Here is a 26,299-nt window from a genome sequence, read left to right as displayed (position 1 = left end):
ATATATATATCCATATTTTGAGTAGTCATCAATGAAAGTCACGAAGTACTCATACCCACCTCTCGCTTGAATGTTCATTGGGCCACACAAATCAGAATGAATTAACTCTAGTTTATCATTGACTCTATTTTTCTTTTGAGGGGAAAGGTCTGTTAGTCATTTTTCCTTCTAAACAAAATTCACATGTTGGTAGTGCCTCCACTTTTAATGGACCTAAAGGTCCATCTCGAACCAACCTTGAAATTCTATCTAGATTTATATGACATAGACGCAGGTGCCATAGATAAGTCTCATTAAAATTAGAAGAACATTTTCTTTTACTTGAAAGGTTAATATTATTCAGTTATGATTTGTTGTAATTCTGGAGAGACATTAATAATAAAAAGACCATCAATCAATATACCAGCAGAGACAAGATGTGTATTATTACTAGTAACACAACCGTCATCAGAAAAACTAACATCATAACCATCTCTCAAAAGTTTAGAAACTGAAATTAAATTTCTTTTAACAGCAGGTGCGTATAGAATGTATTTTAAAATTTAAACTACCACTATCAAACGAAAAAGTAATATTTTATAATACTAAAATTGAAGCTGCTGAGCCATCCGCTTGATTAATGTTAACTTCACCTCTAATCAGCTTGCACATTTCTTGAAACCCCTGCAAAGTAATGCAGATATGGTCAGTGGCTCCTTAATCTACACACCATGAAGTGGTAGAAACAGCCGCAAAAAATGTTTCAATGACAAGTGAGAGTGATTTATCTTGTTTGTTTTTCTTCTTGGCTAAGAAATCTGGACACTGTACCTTCCAATGACCTGACATCATGTAATGAAAACACTTGCCCTAAGACTTTTTCACGCCCCCAGTTGGAGGTGCAATTGACTTAGCTTTGTGAGCCTTTTTTCTCTTCTATCCACCTTGCGGTTTAGAAGTAGAACCTTTCTCAACATTAAGTGTCATTGATGGTGCATGTTTTTTGAGAAGAGTCCCTGTCGCCTGCAACTCACTTAACAATTGTGCCAAAGATAGACTCATCTTATTCATATTATAATTAGGAAAAACTAGCAGCCAGAGACTGCAATATCATCTCAACTTGGGAGTCATTGTCAATTTCAGCCTCCAAGACCTCTAGTTCATTCAGAAGACCTATCATCTTCAGAACATGGTCTCTTACAGGAGTGCCTTCAACCATCTTTGTGTTCATTAGATTCTCATGGAAGTCTGCTTAGCTGATCAACCCCGGTCTCCAAACGTTATTTTGAGATTCTCCATAATTTCAAAAGCAGACAACATAGTTTGATGTTGATGTTGCAAAACGTTTGACATTTAAGTCATAATGTAGCATCACTCCTTCTCATCAGCTTTGCGCCATTTCTGATAAGCTAACTTATCCTCATCACTAGACTAATCATTTGGTTTCAATGGACATTCCTCATGAAGCACAAACTTATATTCTTCAGCAGTTAACACAATGTCGAGATTTCTCCTCCAGTCAACATTGTTAGAACCCTCTAGTTTGTTTTGACCCAAAATAGTACTAATGGGATTAAAAGGAGACATGTTCAATCTGAGATTGAAGAAACAGTTACAATAGATCAATAACACAGTCATATAACATTAAATATTTACATTGAAACTCATGATATACATATACGTTCATGCATCTTAAATAGACAATCGTTGGGATTGGAGAACTATTCATACAATATACATATATAATGACTGATTATTCACTCCATAAGCTTATACAGACCTAACTTAGTTGGAGAGTCTACTGTTAGTTTAAATCAAGTGAAAATCCTCTAGTTACATTGATCCAATTATATATTACTCAATTTAGGAGAGTTAATACAAAATATCAAACTAGTGATTAAATACATAGTGACTTGTATTAAATTCATCCGATGGGGAGGAAGGTCTAAGCCAACACATAAACTTAATACTTAACTACTATTTAATCATGGTGAATATTGAAAAGAACATTTTATCACCATTTTTATTTTCTCTTAAATATTATACACAAAATTTCCAGAAAGAAAAATTTGCAATAAAAATTATGTTCATAAAGCATATGGTCTCATACTCATATTGTCAAACATATTACTCCAAAAATATTACACATTAACTTTGCAAAACATTTTAAATGATTCACAAATAATTTGTTCATATATAAACGCAAGAAGAATTTTTTAAATCATCAAAAGTGCTTACTGCCTCTTGTCAATAAAAAAGAATTCAATAACTGATATATTTTCCACATAAAACAAAAAATTCCAGAAAGAAAGATTTTTGCAACACAAAAGTATTTCAGTTCATTCAATATAATATCTCATACATTAAAAGTTAAACTTATGAGAAATAACATACATAATGAAGAGACTGTTGCAAAACTAATGGAGACATTGTTGCCATTAATTATGTGAATGCATAACTATAAACAATTACTTATACTAAGTTCTAGGACCCCAACTATTTAATTTGGGTTCCATTAATACAAGTAGATAGCTACCAGTTTTGTTGTTTTTACTCATATTCCATTTCCAATATTATACAAAAATAAGTGAAACTTTTGTTTCTTTTAATATGAGAAAACAACCAACATATATACATGTGAAATTATAAGAAAACTACACCCAACATATATTTGAAAAACAACAAGTAGCCACCATAAGGAGAAAATAAATTCCCAGTCGACACATTATGAAATCAAAAAAATTGTGAGAGTATGTCATTAAACAGGCAGCCTTTTACGAAGAAAAAAAAATTACACCCAACACTTATTGTTTATATGATACAATATATGGGTTGGTTATTTAATTTTTCTTTTCTGCTACTCAATTTTAAACTCATTAATTTTGTTTTCTATTAATATATATGAAAACTACCAGCCGACATAATATGAGAAAATTTGTGACCAATCTCCCAAATATGCCGCCTCAAGAAAAGAAAAATAATCAACATGAACAAACATTAAATTTCTTCTAAAAATTAATTATTCATCATGAAAATACCATCCAATCTTAGTGATTAATTTTCATAGGTCACTATTACCGTATGCATTCAACAAAACAAATCAATTCAAGTTTTTATCCATTTTATTGTTTTCGTGATAAACAAAAAATTCTAACCACGAATCATACAGTCACTTGCACATATACACATATACATATTTTAGATTCTATATAAAGATGCAAGTATGGCTCCTGCTGCCAATTGATAGAAAATAGCATACACAGCGGAAACATTCAAGAATCATACATCTTGCATGAATATAAACAACAATCACAAATAGACATCACATATAAAGTATGCTGAAAATTAACTCACGATTACCTCTTGAAGCGTGTGAAGATATCTTGAAGCAAATCCAACTCCAGTTCTACAGTCTTCTACAGTGATCCCAATTAACAATTGAATTCTCTCAATACTTGAGTGAGCAAGTATTGTATAGAAATTCCAATTCCATATCTTTTTAGGTTAGAATAATCCCTATTTATAGAGATGTCTTCCTAGTCCAAAGAGAATTCTTTTTCTTTCAAGAAAAATAAGAAACACATGTTTCTTTTCTTTTTCGAGAAGAACACAATTCTTTTTTTCCCTTTTTTCTAGAAAATAGGATTCTGAGTTCTAGTTAAGTTGGGAGGGACCACATAATTTATTACTGAGGCTTCCTATTATGGAAATAATTCTAAATAATTAATTTGAATTATTCTTACCATAATAAATTACAAATCATTCCATTAAAAATTCGTAATTGAACTCCTCTATTTATTTGGAGATTCAAGATTAAATACTGATGTAATTCCCATGTTAAGATTTTTGATACTAATCAATAAATTATATTACTGACAAATTTAATTCAATAATTAACTTCCTTTAGAGCAATACTTAACTATTTCACATGCCAGATTCATAAATCTACTGGCTGAGTTTACACATGAAACCTTATAAGCTTCTCATAAACGGTGTATCATCAATCTCTATACTGAGACATGGATTCCATCAACCAACTAATTATCTCACCAATATATATTATTATCATCCAATCTACCAGGCATATCGACCCATCTCAGATTCTCACCTTTTAATAAATCAAAATGATAATTAATAATATACAGATCATAATCGTTATATCAAGATTAATAATATAAGTACATTTAATAGTTTAGAGAATTTGTTTTTATCTGTCAGTCTAAAACAACAATCTCTGCTCGGTTCCGTTCAATACATATCAAATGTACTAGCACGAGAAGTTAGAACTTTGTCATTCTCATAATCAAGATAAAATACATTTAATCTCATGCTACAATCTTTCTAATGGTTTTGTCCAGATTTTCATCTATGTTTGTGAACTATAACTTTTAACTTATAAGAACCGATGATTTAATCTTCTGTGTAAAAGCTTAAACTCTATACACAAAATCATTTATTGTATAAGTTAAGGACACATATATGACAATTGATCTATTTATTGTAACACTTTATTGAATTGAATAAATGAATAAACAATATTTCAATATTAATACTATATCGAAACACATGGTTAATAGTATATCCTAACAAATTTCTCATTCAAAATTTATCTTTTAAAGGCATCTAAGGGATTTGATTCAATTCTTTGAGATGTAAAATAAAAAATTTAAAAGATTTTATTCTAACCCTATGAGGAATAAATAAATTTTAGTTAAATTGGTTTAGAGGTGGCAATTTTTTAAATTGATTTAGTTGGGGGACGAATGATTAATGGGAAATAAAGAGCTAATCGAGTGATTAATTAGTAATTAATAAAAATCACAAAGAATTAAAAAAATGTGAAAAAGAGTGAAATATTTAACAAGGAGCTTGTCACGACCGAAACCTAGACCTAGACGATAGAGGTGTCGTTGACCTCTCAGAGGTCGCAGACAAGCCTACGTAAGTCATCGTTTCTTCATCTAGGTTAATTTTAGCGGAAAATTTAAATTTTTTTGTTATTTAATATTCATATAAGACATTTTAGTTAAAATTATAAATATTCACAATCAACCATCTAATATTAAGATCATCAAATGAAAGAAATACTTCAATACTGCATTAAGTGTACACTTGTCAAAATGGCACCAATACAATGTCTGAAATAAAATGGAAAAGAAACGCTAGTGGAACATACTCCACTAACTAACACCTATATCTATGCTAGAATATAATGGGCAAGCGTCCTCGAAAGCATGAGGGCCTACCAAGTCCGGATGAATGCTCCATGTTTGGATAGCTGCAGCGTCGTATCGTAAGCTCTAGCGTCCGCCTGAACATGCACCTGAAAGTATAGAGTTGTATGGGATTAGTACACACTTCTACTAAGTATGGGTATATGCAAGCACACACCAAGGACATGCATGAATAAGAAGAACTCTCTCCTAAAGAAACGAATTATGGAAAGTCAAGTCAGTGGACTTTCCAAAATCAGATTAGGAATGTCATGCTATGAGAGTAACATGCATCATCATAGTTATCATTTTGCAAACAACACATCAGATATTGGACATATCATATCACATAGTTCATATCATTCTTTCACATGCCATGAGACCTTGGAATCATGGACTTGACATTAGGACTTCTCAAAATGAGGGCTCAACATATGGGACCTCAACTAGGGAGCCTTTTTTAGCAAACACAGAGTCTGCTTCATTCATTCGTACGTACTTTATTTTCATTCTTTCATATACTAGTTCAACCACCAGTCATACCTAGGATGTAGTTTAAGACTCTCATCAAGTTCGTTGGAAATTGTAGTCTCGGCTAAAAATATGAACTTCGTTTAAATTTCGCGATGTCTTGGGTTCAATCAGGTTTTTTTAATATGCTGGCCAAATGGTTAAAGCCCAATTTCTTTTTAATGATGTCTTGGGTTCAATCCTTAGTGATTTCACTTATATTACATTCATTTTTTTTATTGCATCTTATACCACTTTGATTGGCCAAACCCAACCTACCAAATGCTGGAAATTTGTTCACTATTTTCAGCTCCTTGTTATCATCATATGTTCATTAGATCTTAGGACGTTTCATGAATCATTTGGTGCATATTTAAGTATATTTTTTTCATGGATATATTCAGCTAAGAATTACCATTAAATCCAGCAACATTACACTACTTTTGCACATCATGATTTACACAAACATTTGCATAAACATCACTTTTCACATACTTTCGGTTGGCATAAATTAATATGCTTATAATTCCAAACACATAGTCATGAACACATTATAACGAAAATCACACTTCATACTTAAAATACTAGCAAACATACCAAAAACATGATCTCTAACCTATTTTATATCGAAATAAGAAGGATACCAGAGACAAGGAGTTAGACAAGAACGGGAACAACCCTAGTTTCAAAATTCGTTGAATTTGTGGAAAGGAAATTCTCTTGGAGAAAGGAGTCCTGGAGAGAAACCCATACCTGAATTTAGTGTTATTCAACACATGACCTGCTGTCCAAAACACTCTCCAAATTCACGTCCAAGTCCCGAAACTTCAACACAAAATTCGACGGAAAACCCTTCTTTTTGCTCTACGTTTTTGGTTAGCTTTTTGTCTATATTTTTGACGTGTAAAGTCTTCAAGTATGAAGAACTTTTGATTGTGTTTTCTGTTCTTGTATTTCGTTAGCAGATAGAATGCAAAAGTGAGATATTTGATCGTGAAAGAGAGAGGATAAACGTGAGAAGTGAGTGGATCCTTAGAATTAGGATTATAGTTTTAAACTTACTCAAAATAAGGTTTTGTTAAATTGTATAAATTTAATTTATTTAAATCACACGTGAAAGGACCTTATTGCTCTTACAAAAAATCATATTTTAAACCACATTTTAATTCACTTGGGCGTTGCTTCCGTCGAGGATCGAACCCGTGATGTGCCCATGCGAAAATGGGTCCCTTCGGATCGACCCAACCCAAATCGACCCATTAATTTATTAACTAATTAATAATAATCTGATTTTCCTTTTCCTTAAATCAGCATTTAAATATTAATTAATTAAATTAATTCTCCAATATAAATAATCAAGTTAAATCATTGCTCCCACCTAGGTTCGAACCTGGGTGGAGCAAGATTTTGATCGATGGGAAATTTCGGCCCTTTATACCCAAAATGACCCTCCACCATATTAATTGAATAATTAGTTACATATTTAGGGTAATTATGATACTACCCTTAGCCTGGAAAAAGACCATTTTACCCCTAGACCCTCCAAACTTAAGATTTCCCCCTTTTAAGTCTGGTAAAGACTTATCCGGGTAAATCTTCATATTCGGGAGCCCTACATGGCTGAATCCAACCTTTCCTAGGTCAACTAACTCCTGAAGTTAGTTGGCTTTGTAGTCACAAGGGTTCAGAGGTCTGGTTCTATGCGCATCAATCTGTGTAAACCCGGTCTAATCGTAGGCATTCTAGACATACTAAACATTACTTAGCATATTCATTTTAAGTTTATTACAGAGCTAAAATATTTTGGAGGGAAAAGGAGGACTTTGATTAATAAATAAGGTGAGAGAGTGTGTGGTCTTAAAATGATCCCACAAATTCAAGTGTCAAAAATTGAGTGGAACCTCACCCAACTATTGGTGATTGGGCTTTAACGATATTGAATTTTTTTCTTAGTTTATAGTTTATTTTTTCTGAAAGTTAAACTTAGAAAGAAGTACAAGCAAGAATGCAAGATACACCTTATTAATCCTAGATGACAAGTGGTTTTGTCAAGATATAGGCTAATTGATCCTTAAATGACAAGAATTGTAACAAGAGATTTTTTTTCTTGTTACAAAAAGGCAACCTTGTATTCACACCAAAAGTTTCATCATCTAAAAAATGATGAATTGAAAACTTACATCCCACATAAGGTATTCTTTACAAGTTTCCTATAAAATTAAATAATTCTTCCAATTCCCCTATCAGATTTTGTTTATACAAAAAAAAGGTTTATACTATTCTTCCTAATTTTCTATAAGTTAGTTTTTTTTCCATTAAAGCACCCCGAGTTCCTTCATTTTCTAAGAGTCCACCATATGCATGCTGAGATAGTTCTATGCAAGAATTCGTTTCTTCCTCTGTTGGCAATACCTTTCAAACTACTTAGGAGTTCCATTGTCGTGTTACGTATCACCTATTTAACTCCTACAAAAAAAAACACGTTCCATATGCTCAAAGTTGCCTTCCAATGAAGGAATAAATGATCACTGATTTATTTTTCCTTCTCACACATGACACATCTTGAGCAAATCTACCAACCTTTTTTCTGTTAAGCCTCGTGAGTTAGGCATGCCTTTCTACAAGTAAAACAAGCTACATTTTGAGGGAATTTGGTCTTATAGACCATCTGTCTAGCTCTTTCTCTAGTGTGTTAAGATTTCAATAACATGATTTCACTGTGAACACCCTCTTGTTGTTTAGTTTCCATCCATGTTTGTTATGTCTCACAGATATATTTGGATGTGAGTTTAGAACTTTCAATAGATTGACAACTTCTCCAATTTTTCAGTCATTGAACGCTCTTCTAAATAATAGGTCCCAACCTTATTGGCTCCAAACTTCGGATACCTTGGCATTCTTCTGAAGACTCAAGGTATATAAGTGTGGAAAAAAGTTTCTTAGACTATGTTCTCCAATCCACACCTCAATCCAAAATCAGTTTTTAAACCAAGATCCACAGTGATTGAGATGCTATTGTTGAACCGGGCCACATACTTATTATTTTCCAGACACCACTCAAATGTGCCCACAACTTCCTCAGTTGTCCATTGAATAAGTAAATCATATTATAAAAACGTGAAAGATGAGGAAAGAAGATTAATGGATAGTCATGTGTTTGTTTTTCTTTATTATTGGTTGGACTATTTTGAGAAATAAAAGGAAAGACAAATAACAATATTTGGATACAAATTATTTTCTAAAATATTGATATGTTGGCATTGTAACTAAATATTTTAAAGTGTAGTTGTTTTAACTAATCATGTTAGGTATTATGACTATTTTGCTAATTTAATAATTTTAAAACAACAATATTTTAGCTTCTGATGGGACACCTTATCCATAGTTTTATTATTTATTTAAAATGTCAATATAAGACCTGAGTTATGTATAATTTTTTATTTGGCTTAAGTCATCAACGATCCCTTAAAGTTGTCCGCATAATCCATTTAGACACCTCAACTAGGACTATTACCTATTAGACACTTAATTATTAAGGAATATGTATCTATTGAACATAAAATGAGAATTTTTTTTAAAACTGTTGTGTGTGCAATTCACATACATTGTCTTAAAACAATCACCAATAAAATCATGACACGTGGCACATGGACCCAGTCTAGCAATAAAATATAATTTTCAATTACAAAAAATAAAAAATACTTTCCAACCTTCAATTAATAATCACAAAAAAGTAACAAAGAAAATCTCCCCCCACTCCTACCTAACCCTTTGACCTTTCTTCTTCCCTCTACATGTGAACTCTACCAGCCGTCATCAATTTCTCCATTCATAACCAACATAACAAAAATTAAACACCCCAACTCAACTACATTCTCCTATCATTTGTCTCTATTCATTTTGAGATGTTTGTGAAAATAAATGGACATTAATAGATTATTTTGAAATTCGCGAAGAAGAGAAATCAAAAGAATATTGAATTTTTTAATATTATCTTTAATAAGTTTAATGCGAAGTTATGTTTGCTCAATCAGAGTGATAAAAAATCGAGATGGATGAATATCGATCAATTTTTAAATCCAATGTTCAAATTTTTCTTCTTGCATATTAAATTAGCAAATTCTAATTTTTTTTTAAAAGCAATTGAGTTGCCACGTAATGTAAGTGTCCCCAAGTTCACTTGGAATATATGGAACTTGCATCTCACCAAACTGTTCGCGGCCCATGTCAAAAGAGCGAATCGTGTAGATCTCATCAAGGCCCCTAGAAAGCCAATAATAAACCCTGTTGAGATAAGTGGCGCAAAGGGGTGCAGATAAGGTAAAACTGGAAAAGAATTAAGAAGTTAGGTGTTTCCATGAGTTGTTGCATGAGGAATATCCATAAACATAGACACGAGGATAAGTGTCTTGTCCCGGTTCATTCCTGAATACTCGAATACATACAACATTATAATATTTAGTCAACACGTCAAATTCCAATCCGAACTGATGATCATGGTCCGATAAGAAGTACTCAATCTTAGAAGACGCATGAGGAAGAGGCCTGAACACTATGGTGTCAAGAATCCACAAACACAAGCAGACATCGTCTCCATAAAACTTCTTCTACACTAGGAATAAGCCATCAACTGGACTATTAACACACGTGAAATCAGCAACCCTCATAAGCTGAAGGAAAGTATTTTATTCAGGGGTCACACTTGGAATAATTTCTTCCGGGAACAAGGAGAATACAACAGACTTTAGACTTTACGATGGCATGTACTTCACGTGCTACTTTCAAGTTGCAAACAAGGAGACGAGCGCAATTATTTTTATGATGAAAATGGTTTCCTATGAAACTCAGACTTTTGATGAGAGCATACCACTGCTTGCACATACATTTGAAACGCAAGAGTAATTCCATTGGCAATCTCAATAGAATATCAACTACTAGATCTTCTGGTAAAGGACGATGACCATCCATACTGGTTGAAATATAAGTAGAGGTAACTTAAAAACATATTGAAAGAGAACAGTCTAGAAAAGATGCATGAATAGAACACAGTGCAACATAAAAGATCAGGTAGTTCATAACCATGTGAAGAAAAAAAGGGGAAGTTACACATTTGACCACTCAGCCAAAATTATTTACATCCGCAAGCCAATACACACATATATTATGTGTATACATGTTTTTAAAAATATTTGGACTAAATTTCTTGTAGATCAATTTGGGAGAAAAGATCCAAAATAGTTCCTTATGTTTGGGTTTAGACTCAACGTCATTCTTTCCCTTTCTTTTATATGGTGCACTAATAGTACTTTAAGTTTCAAGTGTTAGTGCACTTTTAGTCTCTTGATTAACATCCATTTACTCATTTAACGGTTTGATCCTTTACACATCCATTTATGGTCTCCGCTGTATACGTTCTGGTACGAAAGAAATTAATTATTAGATTTATCTTAGCAGTTGCATATGAGTGTTCATTTGTACTTGTTTTATTTTTTGGCACTGCATCAAGAGTTGATGATTCTTTAGCTTTCTCTTCTATTTTCCAAAACCCATTAATAACTTGACTAAGGGTGTGTAGGAAAATATTTTCTGAAAAATATTTTTCAATTTTCTCATGTTTGGTTGGAACAAAAGTTATGAAAGATGTTTTCAAATCAACTCATTTTTCTCAAAATTAAGGAAAATAACTTCCCTTGAAAAATTAAGGAAAACATTTTCCAAAACTCTCATCCAACTTCAAATTACATTTTTTTTAAAAGCATCAATTAAAAAAAATATTTTTATGTCAATTTTTTATATTTTCACCCCACCCTCCCTTCCCTCGATCAGCCCCCCACGCCTCTCCAAAAACAAAATAAATTTGTTTTTTTTTTAAATTTCAATTTCAAATTTTTATCTCATCCACCCCTAACTCCCCTTGCACTCCCCAAAAAAATTAAGTTTAATTTTAAAAAGCATTTTCTATTTCAAAATTTTATTTTTTATCCCGATCCCCCATCCCCCAAAATAAAATAAAATAAAATAATTTAAGTATGTTTTTGAAAAATATTTCCTTCTCCTCCCCTCCCCTCCTCCTCCTCATCCTCCTCCTCCCTCCTCCTCTCCCCCTCTTCCTCCCCTTCCCCCTCCCTCTCCCCCTCCTCCTCCTACTTCCTCCTTATCCTCCCCCCTTCATAGAGAAAATTATTTGAGAGTGATTTAGGGTTTTAGTTTTAGAATGACCCCATAATTTAATAAGGATTTTTGGAATTTACCGGAAATCCCTCGACTAGGCAGCCTTGTCACAGGCACCACAACCACTTGGACGGCTCGTGAAGGGCACCACGGTCCGTGGTTGTGCACGTGGTCAAATTTATAGTAGCTACTTCAATCCTCCATGACCCTAATGCCCTTAAATGCAAGGTACTTTCACGGGCACTTTGACAGGCAGTGGTAAAGCCAATGGCTCGTCAAGTGCCTCGTGGACTTGGCAGTGTCTTGGCCACTTGGCCCTCCTCCCAAGCCTCTAAGGCATGTTCACGGACCCCTTCATGGACCGTGGTCCACACCACTTGTCGAAAGGTGGTTGTGAACCCCTTGTGCAGTGTCTTGCCAAGGTGGGGCAGCCTTGGCCCTTTGGCTAAGGCTTGCGCTTTTGCCTTGGTACTTGTGTTCCCATGCTCAACCAAACTCCTCAAGTTCATCTAGGTTACTAGGTTAAATACATGTCTTGATGTTCAATCACTAAAATCCCCATTCTAAGCTCTTAAGGTCGCAACTACGATTCAATTTCTCAATATCATACTCAAGGACCCTATTTCTTGGCTCTAGTTTAGTTTACAACTTTTAGGGTATAACAATATTCCCTTCTTGGGAACATTCGTGATCGACACTTCTAAACACTACTTAAAGGGAACCTCTCTAGACTAGCAGCCCAACGTGCATGCACTATATCTAAATGCACACAATAAGAGACGAAAAACTTCAATCTCATCTACACATGCTCAATGCAACTAAAGGAATTAGGGACTACCTTTAACATACCATTTATGCATTACATTCCCACAATTCATCTCATTTATAGCAGGAACTACCTTTTCTAACTAACTATGATCACATACTCTCATAGAACTCACATGCAATCCAACTCAACAAAAGGCAAAACAATGCATGTCAGTAGTTTCTAGTAAGAACTAAGCATTTACATGATCATGCACAATATAAAATCATGAGAACATATAATTACTCATCAACCTTGCTAGATGGGCACACTATCTCCTTTTGGGGGTAAGCCTACACAGGTTTTTCAACACAAAACTCTTACGATAAGGAAACCATGAAATATCATACCTTTTAAGGAAAAATTCAAGCCCATCATGGAAAGTCACAGCAATACAAGAAAATCTAGAAGTTGACTAAAGTATGAAATACATACCGGAAAGGGATCACTAGGAGCAACTTTCTTATCCTCCCTTCCCTTAGCATTAAGAACCAGACAATCTCTCATCTTGTGCCCATCCTTCCCATACCTATAGCAACCATCAGTGCTATCTAGGCACTTATCATAATGACTCCTCCTACACTTGGAGCAAGTAGACTTGGGAAATGGAGACCCACTAACCTTTTCTTTATCAAACTTATAGGTGTTGGAAGAATCTTTGCCGAAATATCTTGGTTTAGTTCTAGGACTATATTGCTGATGTACCATGAGTTTACGATACTTTTGATACAACTTATCATGTTTTGTAGGAAAGATGTTGAGGGAAAAAAAAGAGATAGCTGAGAAAAATACAGAAAAGGACAACTACGAAGGTGATCTACGGATTGTAGGTCCATTGACGCTCTGTAGATGATGCTCGTAGATCATCAGGCAAGGCAAGAGAGGAAGATCAGGGAAACTTGACCAAGTATGGAACCAAGATGACCATTGACGGTCCGTAAGTTAGTCTTGTGGAATAAAGACGCATGCCTAAGCATAATTTACTTATTTTATTTTCCTTTAAATTTAGGATTTGTTTTCTATGAATAGGGTATGTAAACCTAAATTTTGGGGGTAGACACCATTATTCTTGTTTAGTTTATGATTTTAGGGATTAACTTACAAATTCTTAGTAATTGTTGATTACGAAAGTACGTTATTGAAGATCTTAGCTTTGAAATTAAGTTGACATTCTGAGTTTATTCTTATTCTTAAGTAAGTTCATGATTCTTTCATCGATTAATATGAATTGTATTCTTGCTAATATGGGTAACTAAATTCACAACTAGGGTTGTGGGAACCGTGAATGATTAACAACATATAAAAGCAATTCTTGAATAGTGTTATTACATGCATTTATAATTTTGTCCTTTAGAAGTCTTTTTAACGGTGGCCAATGTTACACATTGCCTTATTTCTAATTGCCGGACCATGAAGGTAGTTAATAAGAAAAGAATGATCAACATATATTTATTGTTGTACTATCTAATAGTCTAATCTCGATTGGTGCGAGGGTGAAAACTAATCCATACATTAATGTGATGTCAAATATGAGGTAAAGTTAAGGGTTATTAAATTATACACACATAGTCGGACCAAGGTGCGAGGTGAAATTCCCTAGATGTCAGACCAAGGATTTAGAGATACCTAACTTATCACTTTGCATGTAATACATAAGGAGAGGGTTGGTATTACTAGGATTACTGCATTATGAGCTTGTGGGGAACGCTTATGCCCTAGTTCTTCTCTCATATTGATAACAACTAAAGTTTGAATCTTGCTCAGCAGTTACTTACAAAAGTTTCTGAATTTGTTACACAAATCCCCCCTCTTTAATTACTTTTTTCCGGAAATATGTTGGCTAAACGAATATAATTGTTAGTTAAGTTTAAGTCTGAACTATTTTTCTCGTGAGATCGACCCCAACGTACAAGCTGGGTTCTTTACTTGATAACAATTGCTTATATTTCTTAAGAGAGATTTAACATGAAATGCCTTATCACCTTCAAACCAAGACCTCTTCTTCTCTCTAGCCCCCTCTTTCTTGAGTTTTGACTTCTCTATTTGTTGGGCAAACACCATGAGACGTGAGATATCCATCTCATCAACAAGTATTGTCATACAACATTATTCTTCTACCAAATCTGACACCCCTGTCATAAACCTTTTCATCAAATCTCTAGGTCTAGCTACCAAGCTTGGAGCATATTTAGACAAAATGATGAATTTTAAAAAGTACTCCTTAACACTCATATTACATTTCTTGAGGTTGATGAATTCTTCCAATTTTTCTTCCCTCAACTCTCGGGGGAAAAAACTAACTAGAAATTCTGACTTAAAAACTTCCCACTCTATTCGACCTGCTCTTATCAGCCTACTATCTTTCCATTCCTCATACCAAATTTGGGTAACATTTTTCAATTGATAGGCGTCTAGTTCTGCCTTCTCAAAGGAAGACACTCCCATTATTGCAAGCACCTTATAAACCTCATCTATGAACCCATTTGGATCTTCCTCAACCTTGGAGCCATAGAACTCCGGTGGGTTCATTCTCAATCACTCTTCTACCCTAAAAGCACCCATTCCTCTTATAGGGTTTGCCAGAGACACCACCTCTCTATTAGCTTGTTCCATCAAGGCTTGAGCCAATAGTTTCATAGAATCCCTAAGATCGCCAAGAGTAGCATTCCCAATTGGAGGGTCATTAGGAGGTTTAAGAGGCACTTGATGTTGATCTTAGTTTGGAACTTGGGGATTAATCTCTTGATCCCCTTCACCTTCATAAACTCTCCTAGCATTAACTCTACTATTTTCTATAACTTGAAAAACCTTATGCAACCATTAGAAGAAAAACCTACTAGAGCTAAACCTCTATGACATGACAAAGAGAATGAATAAGTGAGATCGTTCCTAAGCATCCAATAGCCTCCTATACATGAAATGTCACGACTCACACCTATGAAAAAGACTCTACTTAGATGTGGTTTGAGACAACCTAAATATTTTTTTCAAAACATTATGCTCATGTACCAACTTTGTCACGACTCGAGAACATCCCCTAGTCGTAACATGGCGTACTTGACACTGAAAGAGTATCATACAAGACCTTAGCATATTCATAACACAAGAGTATAGAAAATGAGGAAGAATTTGAGGCTTTAAGATATACAATTGAAGTCATTTTCATAAATCACAGACAAAATTCTTTTCTAACTCTTTTGTCTCAAACAATCTAACTTGACATGAACATCAAACTTTGGAATGCAGCCCATAAAAAGTTTTCAAACATAAAAGCAAATGACATAAAGGTAAATGGATATTGTCCTCGAAGCTTTGAAGACTCACCAAAATCATTAATCTGGTAAATCCTTGAAACTCTAGCCTTCACTAGCAACTCAAAGTTCGAACCCTACATTGGTTAGAATGTAGGTACTATGCACTAGTACGAAAGAGTACTAAGTATGAAAGCTAACATAACACCACAAGAGCATCTCAAATTGTTAGTCAACATAAGACATAAGCATGAGAGACAATAACATATCATAAGCATAAATATCCACTATAAGCATCATATAATACAAGTCAACCTAAGACATAGTAAATGAGATTAAGAGATAAGACATAATCATATCAAAATAATTGACCCTTGGTAATCCACCTTAATAGAACCATTCTCAAGTAACCTCAAAAGCATACAAGTGCAAAGCAAAAATAGCATCCCATAATACTACCCTAGACAAGTATACCTTTTTAGTTATCTTAATCATGGTCTACTTGCATGGTCAACTCTAAAGCTTCTCTATAATAGGATACCATACTTCTAAGTAACACCAAGAAATACTTGTGCAATGCATGGAAGACATCCCATACTACCCTTCATAGTAAGCATAGACTTGAAGTCATCCTAGTCATATGCATCCTACTTTGGCCTCATTATTAACTTCACTTTCTTAACTAAGGAATATCTCACATTTAATCAACTATAACTAGGAAAGGCAACTATAAAACAATTGTATCTCAAGGCTTCTCTTTAGTGACCCTAAGTCATACTTGGTGCAATTCACTTATAGCATCCCATAATACTAATCATTCTAAGTATTACTTTTGGGTCCTTTTACTATTACTCTTGCTTTGGAACCTAATTGCTCTCTTAAACTTTAGAACCCTATGAGGTACTCTATCCCAAGCACGTCTTAGTTCATTATTCAGTTAAACCCTAAGAGGTACTTCATTAAGTATATCTAAGTTCCCTATTCACACGAACCCTATGAGATGCTACCTTACGCATGTGTAAGTCCCTCTATACTCACGAACCCTATGGGTTACTTTATTTAGTAAATCTTAGTTCATCATGCTTTGAACACTATGAGATGCTTCTCAACCATGTCTTAGTCCATAGAATATGGAGATATCTATTAGGAAACCCTAACTCAACTATGTGAAGAATCCTATCTCATGAGGCCTAACTTTGGAAAAACCCACACTCTATTATGTAAGAGTTCCCCCCTCCCCCTTAAACTTGGATAGTCCTCACATCAACTAATTGTGTCTCTACTCTCTTTTTGGAGTCTGGACCCTATCTTGTGTGACACTCCTTCTCATTAGTATATCCACTTGGATCCAATCATACACCCAAATTTTACTTATTAAGCCTTGCTTAACACTTTTCTCTCATGAAAGGATGTCCTTGACAATCCATCCATGCTCGACTAATGATATAACTTTTTTTAATTCAAAATCCTAAATCTACTGTCTACACGACAACCTAACATCACAAGATTTACTTCATAATATCATCATTCATATGTAGATTACAAGACATTCAAGTAATAGGCTTCTTCTGAAGCAATTGCCATTACATCCTTCATTACTAGGTGAATCTATCCATAATTCATCTTTAAGGTTCAATTCAAGCTTTAAAAGTCAAGATCAATCCTACTCAACAAGGTCTAGTTCAATTCATATTTACATTACCCTAAATTTGATCAAATACTATTTAAGACCTTGATTAGGAAGATTTCTCATCAAACGTCAATTTCACAATTAATGGCTTAAACCCACCACAATCACCTTTATCAACTTAGATTAGGGTTAATCAAGGAATTCATGAGAAAAACATCATATAATCATCATATAAGTATAATTTAATGCTACCCACTAGATTGGAGTCACAATAAAGCCCTACCCACAATGGAATCACAACCCTAGCTAGATTGGGGTATTTTGGATTCACAATTGGGGAAAACTATGAGGACTCCATGGGTGGAAGAACTCATGGATAAACAAGATTCACATACCTTAAAAGACATTGAATCAATGGGGGAAATTCAACCTAACATTCTGCCCCTTCCCTTCCGTTCCTCTTGTTATTGTTGTTGTTGTTGTTGCTGCTGCTGCTTTAGGTTCTTTATAGAGAGAGAATTATTTAAGAGAGAGTGATTTAGGGTTTGAGATTTAAAATGACTTAATTAGGGTGTTGATGAGTCCTCGAATTTTACTAATTTAGGGCTTTATTAAAATATTAATAATGTCCTCAATTGCTCATGTTATCTCAATATCTAATGAAAACTCTTGAGTTTCAGGCATTTGGATGCATGGATACTTAGGCGAAAAACAGAACAAAAAGAATGAAAAAGAGCTGAAATTGAAGCCTGAGCTTTACCAAGTATACTTGCTGATCTGCTGAAGAAATGTATTTCGCCCTTCTTCTAATATGCGAAGCCCCGAAGGAAGTGGATTAAAAAAGAGATGAAAAAGAGCAGTTGGCGCTTCACCGAATACTTTTGCGAAGAAGATTTATTCTGCCAAATGTTACAACATTCATAGACAATGAAGGCAAAGCACAAAAGACAACGAACTAGAAGAAGGACAAATTCCTACACTCTGTAATTCACGACTAAATTCGCCAAACGAATTCACTAACACTTAATCTGAAGTCAGTAAATACTAAAATCTATATTATTTTTAGAGAGTACGAACATTGTTTTTTTTCTTTTTAGATATTTTCTCTCAAGTTTGGAGAGATATTTGTCAAATACTTGAAGAAAGAGGTTCTTCTTCCTCAAATCGGAAATGGGTCTTGTCCATTCTTATTTCTTTTCTCATATTAAAGTTTAATTTCTTATACCCATTTTATTTCTTTATCATTTTAGGTGTATTTTATTATTGCTTGATGTATGACTAAAAATTCCCATTCTTGAGGCGTGATTTAGCAAATATGTGTTGATATTATTGTTGGGTCTTCTTTGCTGATAGGATAAGATGTATTTTAATGGTGATTTCACCTAGTGGTTGTGATTTAAGTTAAATGGATTTGTAGTTGCAAATACAAAACCACATACGTGTTTTCGTCTTGCTCGAGAGAGAGAGGTCACGAAACCAAGACGACTAGATTGATGTCCAAAGGATTGAGGTAGAGAGAGGCTCATCCCAAAAGGATGAACCCTAACTTTATATCCAAGCACCTTTCATTGAAAGAGCGGGTGGGGATAAGGCGTAGACTGGTCTTTATTAGACAAGTGGGTGTCAAGAGGAACCCATTTGCTATGGGGTAAGTTGGTCGAGAGGAAGTTTACTTTCACCTAAAGCTTAGCCTAGTTACCATTATTTTGAAAATTTTCCTATCAAAATCATATACCCGTTAGTTTACGTGAACATATATTGCGGGCACACCCCAAGAACTTTTCCCATACTTGATCGTCCTTTTATTTTAATCGTTTTCTACAACTTGTGATAAAACCTTTTTGATATTTGACTCTTTGGTGTCACAAATTGAATTTATTTTGTTTTTCTTTGATAATTTCTTTAACTATAACTAACTAAACAAAATATTAGTGTAACTAGTATTTTCACTACCACTCCCTTGGGACACGACCTCAACACTTGGTTGGGTTACTATGTTCACTTCAATTCGTAGACACTCAGACTATAGACTAGTGTTGTTGATCATGATTGCAAGGCATCAAACTGGCACTGCTACCTAGGAGTGGTGTTACGTGAAATGTACTTTACTTAGAGTTGTTAGTTCTTTTTAGTGTAGTGATTACTAATTTATTTTTAGTTTTGTTTTGTTAATCGTGTAAACATTCAGAAGGCATGAGTGTTAATGGTAGTAATGGGAGCTAGGTGGGCCATCAGGACTATATCGGAAACCTCCACGATGTTGAAGAGCCCAACATCAATGATTTGTATCATGGGAGGTTTTGGGGTCATTCTCTTACCCCCAACAGAGGGAAACAAATTATTCCACATTACAAGCACTATGTTGCAACTCTTGCAATTAAAGGGACTTTTCAGTGGATTAGTTCACGAGGACCCACATGAGAACCTTCGAAATTTTGTAGATGTGTGCGGAACATTCTCGTTCAAAACCATCTCTCAGGAATCAGTCAGATTGAGGCTTTTTCCTTTCTCATTAATGGGTGAGACATGCAAGTAGCAAGCGGAGTTGCCGCGAAACTCAATCACCTCATGGGAAGAATTGGTTACGACTTTCAATGTACATTTTTTCCCTTCTTCGAAGATGATGACCATTCGGGACAACATCCAAAGCTTCAAGAGCCTGAATGTAAAGCCTCTGTATGAAACCTGGATCCAATTTAAATAAATGGTGCTACAATGCCCAACACATGGTCTTCCTGATAACGTGCTCCTTCAATACTTTACAGGAGTTAAGACTCCGTCAACAAAGGGGTTGATGACCAACTCTCACCCGGAGGTCTCATGCAGCAACCATAATAGTGGCATCCCAACTTTTAGATGGAATGGAAACTATCAGCAGAGCATGGTATACTCGTGAGGACCAATATTCCCTGGTCATCTTTCAACTATCTAAGGAGAAAATCGAAAAGGACAATGAGAGGGACCAAAATATGGCTAAGATTATGAAACAAATTGATATTCTTTCTAAGAATGTTATGGGGCAGGAACCCGTAATGTCAATGCCGTGGGATTAAGGAATATGAGTCCTGATGAGATAAGGTTTGTAGCTATGTATAATGAGGAAGTCAAATTTTTAGCAAACCAAGGCAGTGGCTATCGTTGAAACTACCCAAGGCAGGGTGGTAACCAAGGTTGAGCTACATAAGAAAGATGGAAAGATCGACATAAAAAATGGAGGGACCGAAATCGTAATTAGAAAGATGAGAGAAGGATAGATATATACCTCCCCTTGAGCAACAAAAACCCAAAGATTCTGAAGGTGGTAGGTCTAAGGATATGTTTAAAGGAATGAAACAATATGTATCCACCCTTAGCCAAACCGTTATGTCTCATTCAGTTTCAATCAAGTAGTTAGAGAACCAAATGGGTCATATCTCGTCTCATCTCAATCCGACACAGCAAGGGGGTCTACCTAGTGACACTACGGCAAACCGCAAGAGTGAGGTCTGAAGGTCAACTTACGTAGTTCCCCAACGTTAACTAAGGCGGTGTTTGGGAGGCAACCCAAAACCATTTACTTGCTTTCTTTTTGATATCTTGATAAAATTAAGTGTGTGTTAATTGCACAGGTTTGGAATGAATAGTGCTTGAAAAGATGCAAAGTGACAGGGAACAAGTCCTTTTGGGGGAACACTGACAGGTTCGACTTAACCAATCGTTCCCGCTATTTGAATCAATGCACCTCAAAGGATGAGTATGTAAAACTCAGCGGAGTGAAAAATTTTGTTGGTGACTCGCCAACTTAGTGGGTGATATCAACAAAGATCACCGATGCAAATTCCTCAAGAGACTTGAAATCTATTATATTTGGCGATAAAAGAGATACTCGACACTTTGCCAAGTCATTAAGCGATATAAGTTATATCGCGGAATGAGCAGAAGATGGACAGTCACAAGCACCATGCTTAAAAGTCCTATTTCAAACCATTCCTTTCACTTTTTCCCTTTTACAAACTCACACTCGCACTCTAGTAGTTATATTTCTTATATTTTTAAGTTTTTGAAGTGTCAGATTATGCTCAGATTTTGATCGCATTGCTGCCTAGCACTTCATTACAATCTTATTCAACAGCAAAGGTTAGTAATCCAACCCCTCAGTTATTTTATCTAAATTTGTACTCATTAAGATAATAATTGATCGTGCCAAACCTTTGCTAAGTCTATGAGTTGTTAGGATAGCACATATTGTAGAGCACTACTGGATATTTCTTGCGTAGTTGGTAAAATCCCACGCAACTGCACTTTGAGAGGAATTGTTATGTGTTGGGATTATGGAAATGCTATGGGTCTTCGTTAAAATTGATGTTGAAAAGGTTTGAATTGCATTTTCAGGGGTTGTGCGTTTTAATTTGAAAGATTGGAGTGAGAATATGGACGTTGGTATGTTTGGTGAGCTAATGTATCTCGCCGAATTGCTCGTTAGTTCTCCTTAACATCCCAATTTTGCCTTTAATTAAATGTTTTATGTATTGGATGATCTGTAACTTTCGGGAGTCAGATTGAGTTACAAATTGCACTCAGCGACTCGCGAACGGAGTCCTTGTTCGCCCTTTGTCTGCACCCTTATATTCACTTTTACATCTTTTAAAGGAAGATCTAACAGAATTAACACATTACAAACTATCTTGATGAAGTGACTCGATAGTTACAATTTCTGTTGCTCTTTCTAAATTACTCCCTAACTTGTCATCGAAGTTTTTGCAAAAATGGATAGACCAAAATTCGCAGGAAGAAATGATCCACCCAGGCACATAAGAGAACGAGAGTTTAAAGGCAAAGAAAAGAGAGTGGAGCAAGCCAGAAAGAGGAAATACACCAAGGAAGTCAGGGCCAGAATATGAATTCCTATCAACCCTAATGTGCCTCCATGGTCTCGAGGTTTCCTTAATGCTATACATGCCTTGGGGGTAGCTCATGAGATAGACAAAACGATTGCAACTAATATCCCTGCAGAAGGTACGAAAAATGAAAATGATGAAGAACAAGATGATAATGCTACGGGGGCCCTTGTCGAGCTCAGCGGATGCATTAGAAACTGATGCCCCTATAGGAGGAGAGGCTGCACAGACAAGACCTTTCTACACCCATCTCTTTGTCTTACCTTTAGTAAATTTTAGATTTTACTATTATATATTTGAGCACAAATATTTCTTTTGTGGTGGGGTGAGGCCCACCATTTGTTTCCTTGCTAGAATACTTGTGTTTTTGTATACAATTAGGTTGCGTGTTTTTTTTAAATTGTGTTTTAAAACTGCTTGCGTGATTGTTTGATCTTATGACTCTCTTTTGGGGTCCTAATTTCAAAAAAAAATTGACCCTTCCCCTTCTGAAAAATTTTCATTTTTTATAAATTTGGCCACCTCTTGTGTTGAAAGTGTTTGTTTTGTACTAAGTTCAAGTCTTAGTTTCGACCAATACCGATGACTTGAAATTACTCTCAATCGAACGAACATGAATGTGTGGCTACGACGAGAACATATGAAGTTGCATAGAGAATATGTGTACTCTCTGCATCTCGCTCTGATTATCCATTTATCGAATTCATTCTTTTGTAATGACTATTGCACACTAGCGAAAGTGTGTAGTCTTGTTTGACTTAAGTGTCAATGCCTTATCTAATGAGCTTACCTTGAACCTTGCAGAAATAGACCTAGAATTTGCCCAGTTAGTCTTATTGATTTAAAAAGGTGTCCTCTTGATATGATCTTAGGCAATTACAAAGAGTCTGAACCAATTTTGACATATATCTATTTTGTGGCCTACTTGTGAGCGTGTGAATCTCTTTGAACACCCTTGAGATTTACAAAATCTTTTTTGGAAGAACCTTGATGAAACCTAGACCTTACGTGTTCCATCACCTATAATGCTCTTGTTATGTTATTTAAGTGAATAAACAACTTAAGCCAAAATCCTAAGTTGGGGGTGTGGTAACAAGGGAAAGGAGAAGTCAAGAAGTGCAAGAAAAGTCTCGCAAACCCATGGTATTATAGAAAAATGGAAACCCTCCATATAAAAAAAAGAAAAGAAAGGAAAGTAAAGAACGAAAAAGAAAAGTTGTGGAATAAAAGTAAAAAAAGAAACCGGGTTTCCAAGCAATCCATGAAGAAGAACAAAAAGATGGCTTACAAGCACTTGACTAAGGATTGAGGAAGGAACAGAGGGGATAACTTGATGAAATCACATATCTTTGAGGAAAAAATCACTGAGTTAAATGACCATACCTTTGCACTCAACTCCATTACAAGCCTTAGAAAGACCTTTGTGATCTTGAGTTAGCCGAACCAAATATCAACGGAAAAATAAGGACAAACCTATGAGTGAAAACATGCATTGTGTTTCTCTTTGTGAATGTTAATGTTACATCTAATTCCTGATCGTAAATTGATTGATCTTTGTGTGTGAAAATTGAATCGATCTTTGTGTGAGGGAATTTAGATACCTATGTTGAGCTTAGACTTGCATAAGTAGAAAGTATTTCGAGCATGAGAATCTTTTGTAATGGTGTGTCACTAATTTAATCTTTGAGTATACACTTGAGCTATGCATGAGTAATTTGAGTCTTGTTGTGTACGTTAATGATTAAGTCTTGTGTAGCACTATTTGAGACATCCTATTTTGAACTGCTGAACTTGAGTTTTACTTAAGGACAAGCAAAATTTTAAGTTAGGGGTGTTGATGAGTCCTCAAATTTTAGAGCTTTATTTTAATGTAAATAGTGTCCTCACTTCCTCATTTTATCTCAATATCTGATGAAAACTCTTGAGTTTCAGGTATTTGGAGTTTTAGCATAATCATAGACACTTAGGCACAAAACGAAACAAAAAGGATGAAAAAGTGCTAAAGTTGAAGCCTGAGATTCGCCAAGTATACTTGGCGATCCGCTAAAGAGCTCCATTTCACCCTTGTTCCAACATGCAAAGCCCGGAATGAAGTGGATTAAGAAGGCAATGAAAAAGAGCATTCGACACTTCACTGAATATTTTCGTGAAGCAGAGTTATTTAGCCCAATTTTATAGAATGCATAAACAATGAAGGCAAAGCACAAATGACAACGAACTAGAAGAAGTACGAATCACCAAATCAATCGGCGATTCAGGACTAAATTCGCCGAACGGATTCACCACCACTTAATCTGAGGTCTATAAATAGTAAAATCTTTAGTATTTGTAAAGAGTTCGAATAGTATTATAGTTTTTCACTTTTTAGAACTCTAGTTTTCATATTTTCTGTCAAGTTTGGAGAAAGTTTTATAGGTGAGTTGAATAAAGAGGTTCTTCTTCCTCAAATGGGAAGTGGGTATTCTCCATTCTTCTTCCTTTATTCATATTAAGGTTTAATTTCTTATAAGCATTTGATATCTTTATCATTTTAAATGTATTTGATCATTGCTTAATGTGTGGCTAAAAACTCCCATTCTTAGGGTGGATTTAGCAAATATGTGTTTATATTATAGTTGGGTCTTGTTTTTTTGATAGGATTAGATGTATTTTAATGGTGATTTCAACTAGTGATTTTAGTTTAGGTTAATGTTTTGTAGTTGCAAATGCAAAACCACCTATGTGTTTTCAGCTTGCTAAAGAGAGAGGTCGCAAAATCAAGACTGCTAGATTGATGTCCTAAGGAGTGAGGTGGCAAGAGGCTCAGCCGGGAGGGTGAGCCCTACCTTCATATCCAAGCATCTTTCATCGAAAGAGCGGGTGTGGATGAGGCATAGGTTGGTCTTCATTAGAAGAGTGGGTGTCCGAGAGGAACCCATTTGATATGGGCTAAGTTGCTTGAGAGGGAATTTACTTTCACCTAAAGCTTAGACTAGTTACCATTATTTTATCAAATTTTCCTATCACAAGCATGTACCCATTAGTTTACGTCAACATATAATACGGTCACGCCCCAAGAACTTTCACCTATACTTGATTCTCCTTTTATTTTAATCATTTTCTATAACTTGTGACAAAATCCTTTTTGATATTTGACACTTTGGTGTTAGAAATTGAATTTATTTTGTTTTTCTTCAAAAAAGTCTTAAACTATCACTATCTAGAACAATATTCTAGTGTAACTACTGTTTTCACTAACACTTCCTTGGGACAGGACCCAAACCCTTGGTTGGGTTACTATACTCGCTTCGATTTGTAAACGCTCGAACTGTAGGCTGGTGTCGTTTGATCAGGATACCAAATTATCAGGTGGTTTCTGATTTATATATATATATATATAATCATATATTATTATAAGTGGGAAGCTCCTAATTTAAAAGTTGAAGTACCATTTTGCTTATTTTATTCCTAAACTAAAAATAAATATTAATATATAATTAATTTAATATTAAATAATCATATTTAAATACATGCATCTAGACACAATGGTTCAAATTCTAATTATTTAAAGGGATAATGCACAAGTACCCCCTCTACTTATGTTCGAAATCTCAGAGACACACTTATACTATATTAAGGTCCTATTACCCCCTGAACTTATTTTATTAATAATTTATAACCCCTTTTCGGCCTACGTGGCACTATCTTGTGAGTTCAACGCTGGTTGACTTTTCTTCAAGCTAGTGCTACATAGGCCGAAAAGGGATAGAAAATTACTTATAAAATAAGTTCAGAGGGGGAAATACGACCTTAGTATCGAGTATATGTTGAGGGGATACTTGTGCATTTTCACTTATTTAAATACTAATTAATAGTTATATATA

At 34.8% G+C, this 26,299-nt stretch overlaps 1 pseudogene; it reads right to left on the bottom strand.

Moving 5' to 3' along the window:
* Positions 1-9,768: 9,768 nt before the first annotated feature.
* On the bottom strand, positions 9,769-10,670 carry LOC107006337 (annotated as a pseudogene).
* Between the last annotated feature and the right edge of the window lie 15,629 nt (positions 10,671-26,299).

Source organism: Solanum pennellii, chromosome 12 (genome assembly GCF_001406875.1).
Source record: "Solanum pennellii chromosome 12, SPENNV200".
NCBI classification, from domain to species: domain Eukaryota; kingdom Viridiplantae; phylum Streptophyta; class Magnoliopsida; order Solanales; family Solanaceae; genus Solanum; species Solanum pennellii.
This window is presented reverse-complemented; position numbering and strand designations above follow the sequence as displayed.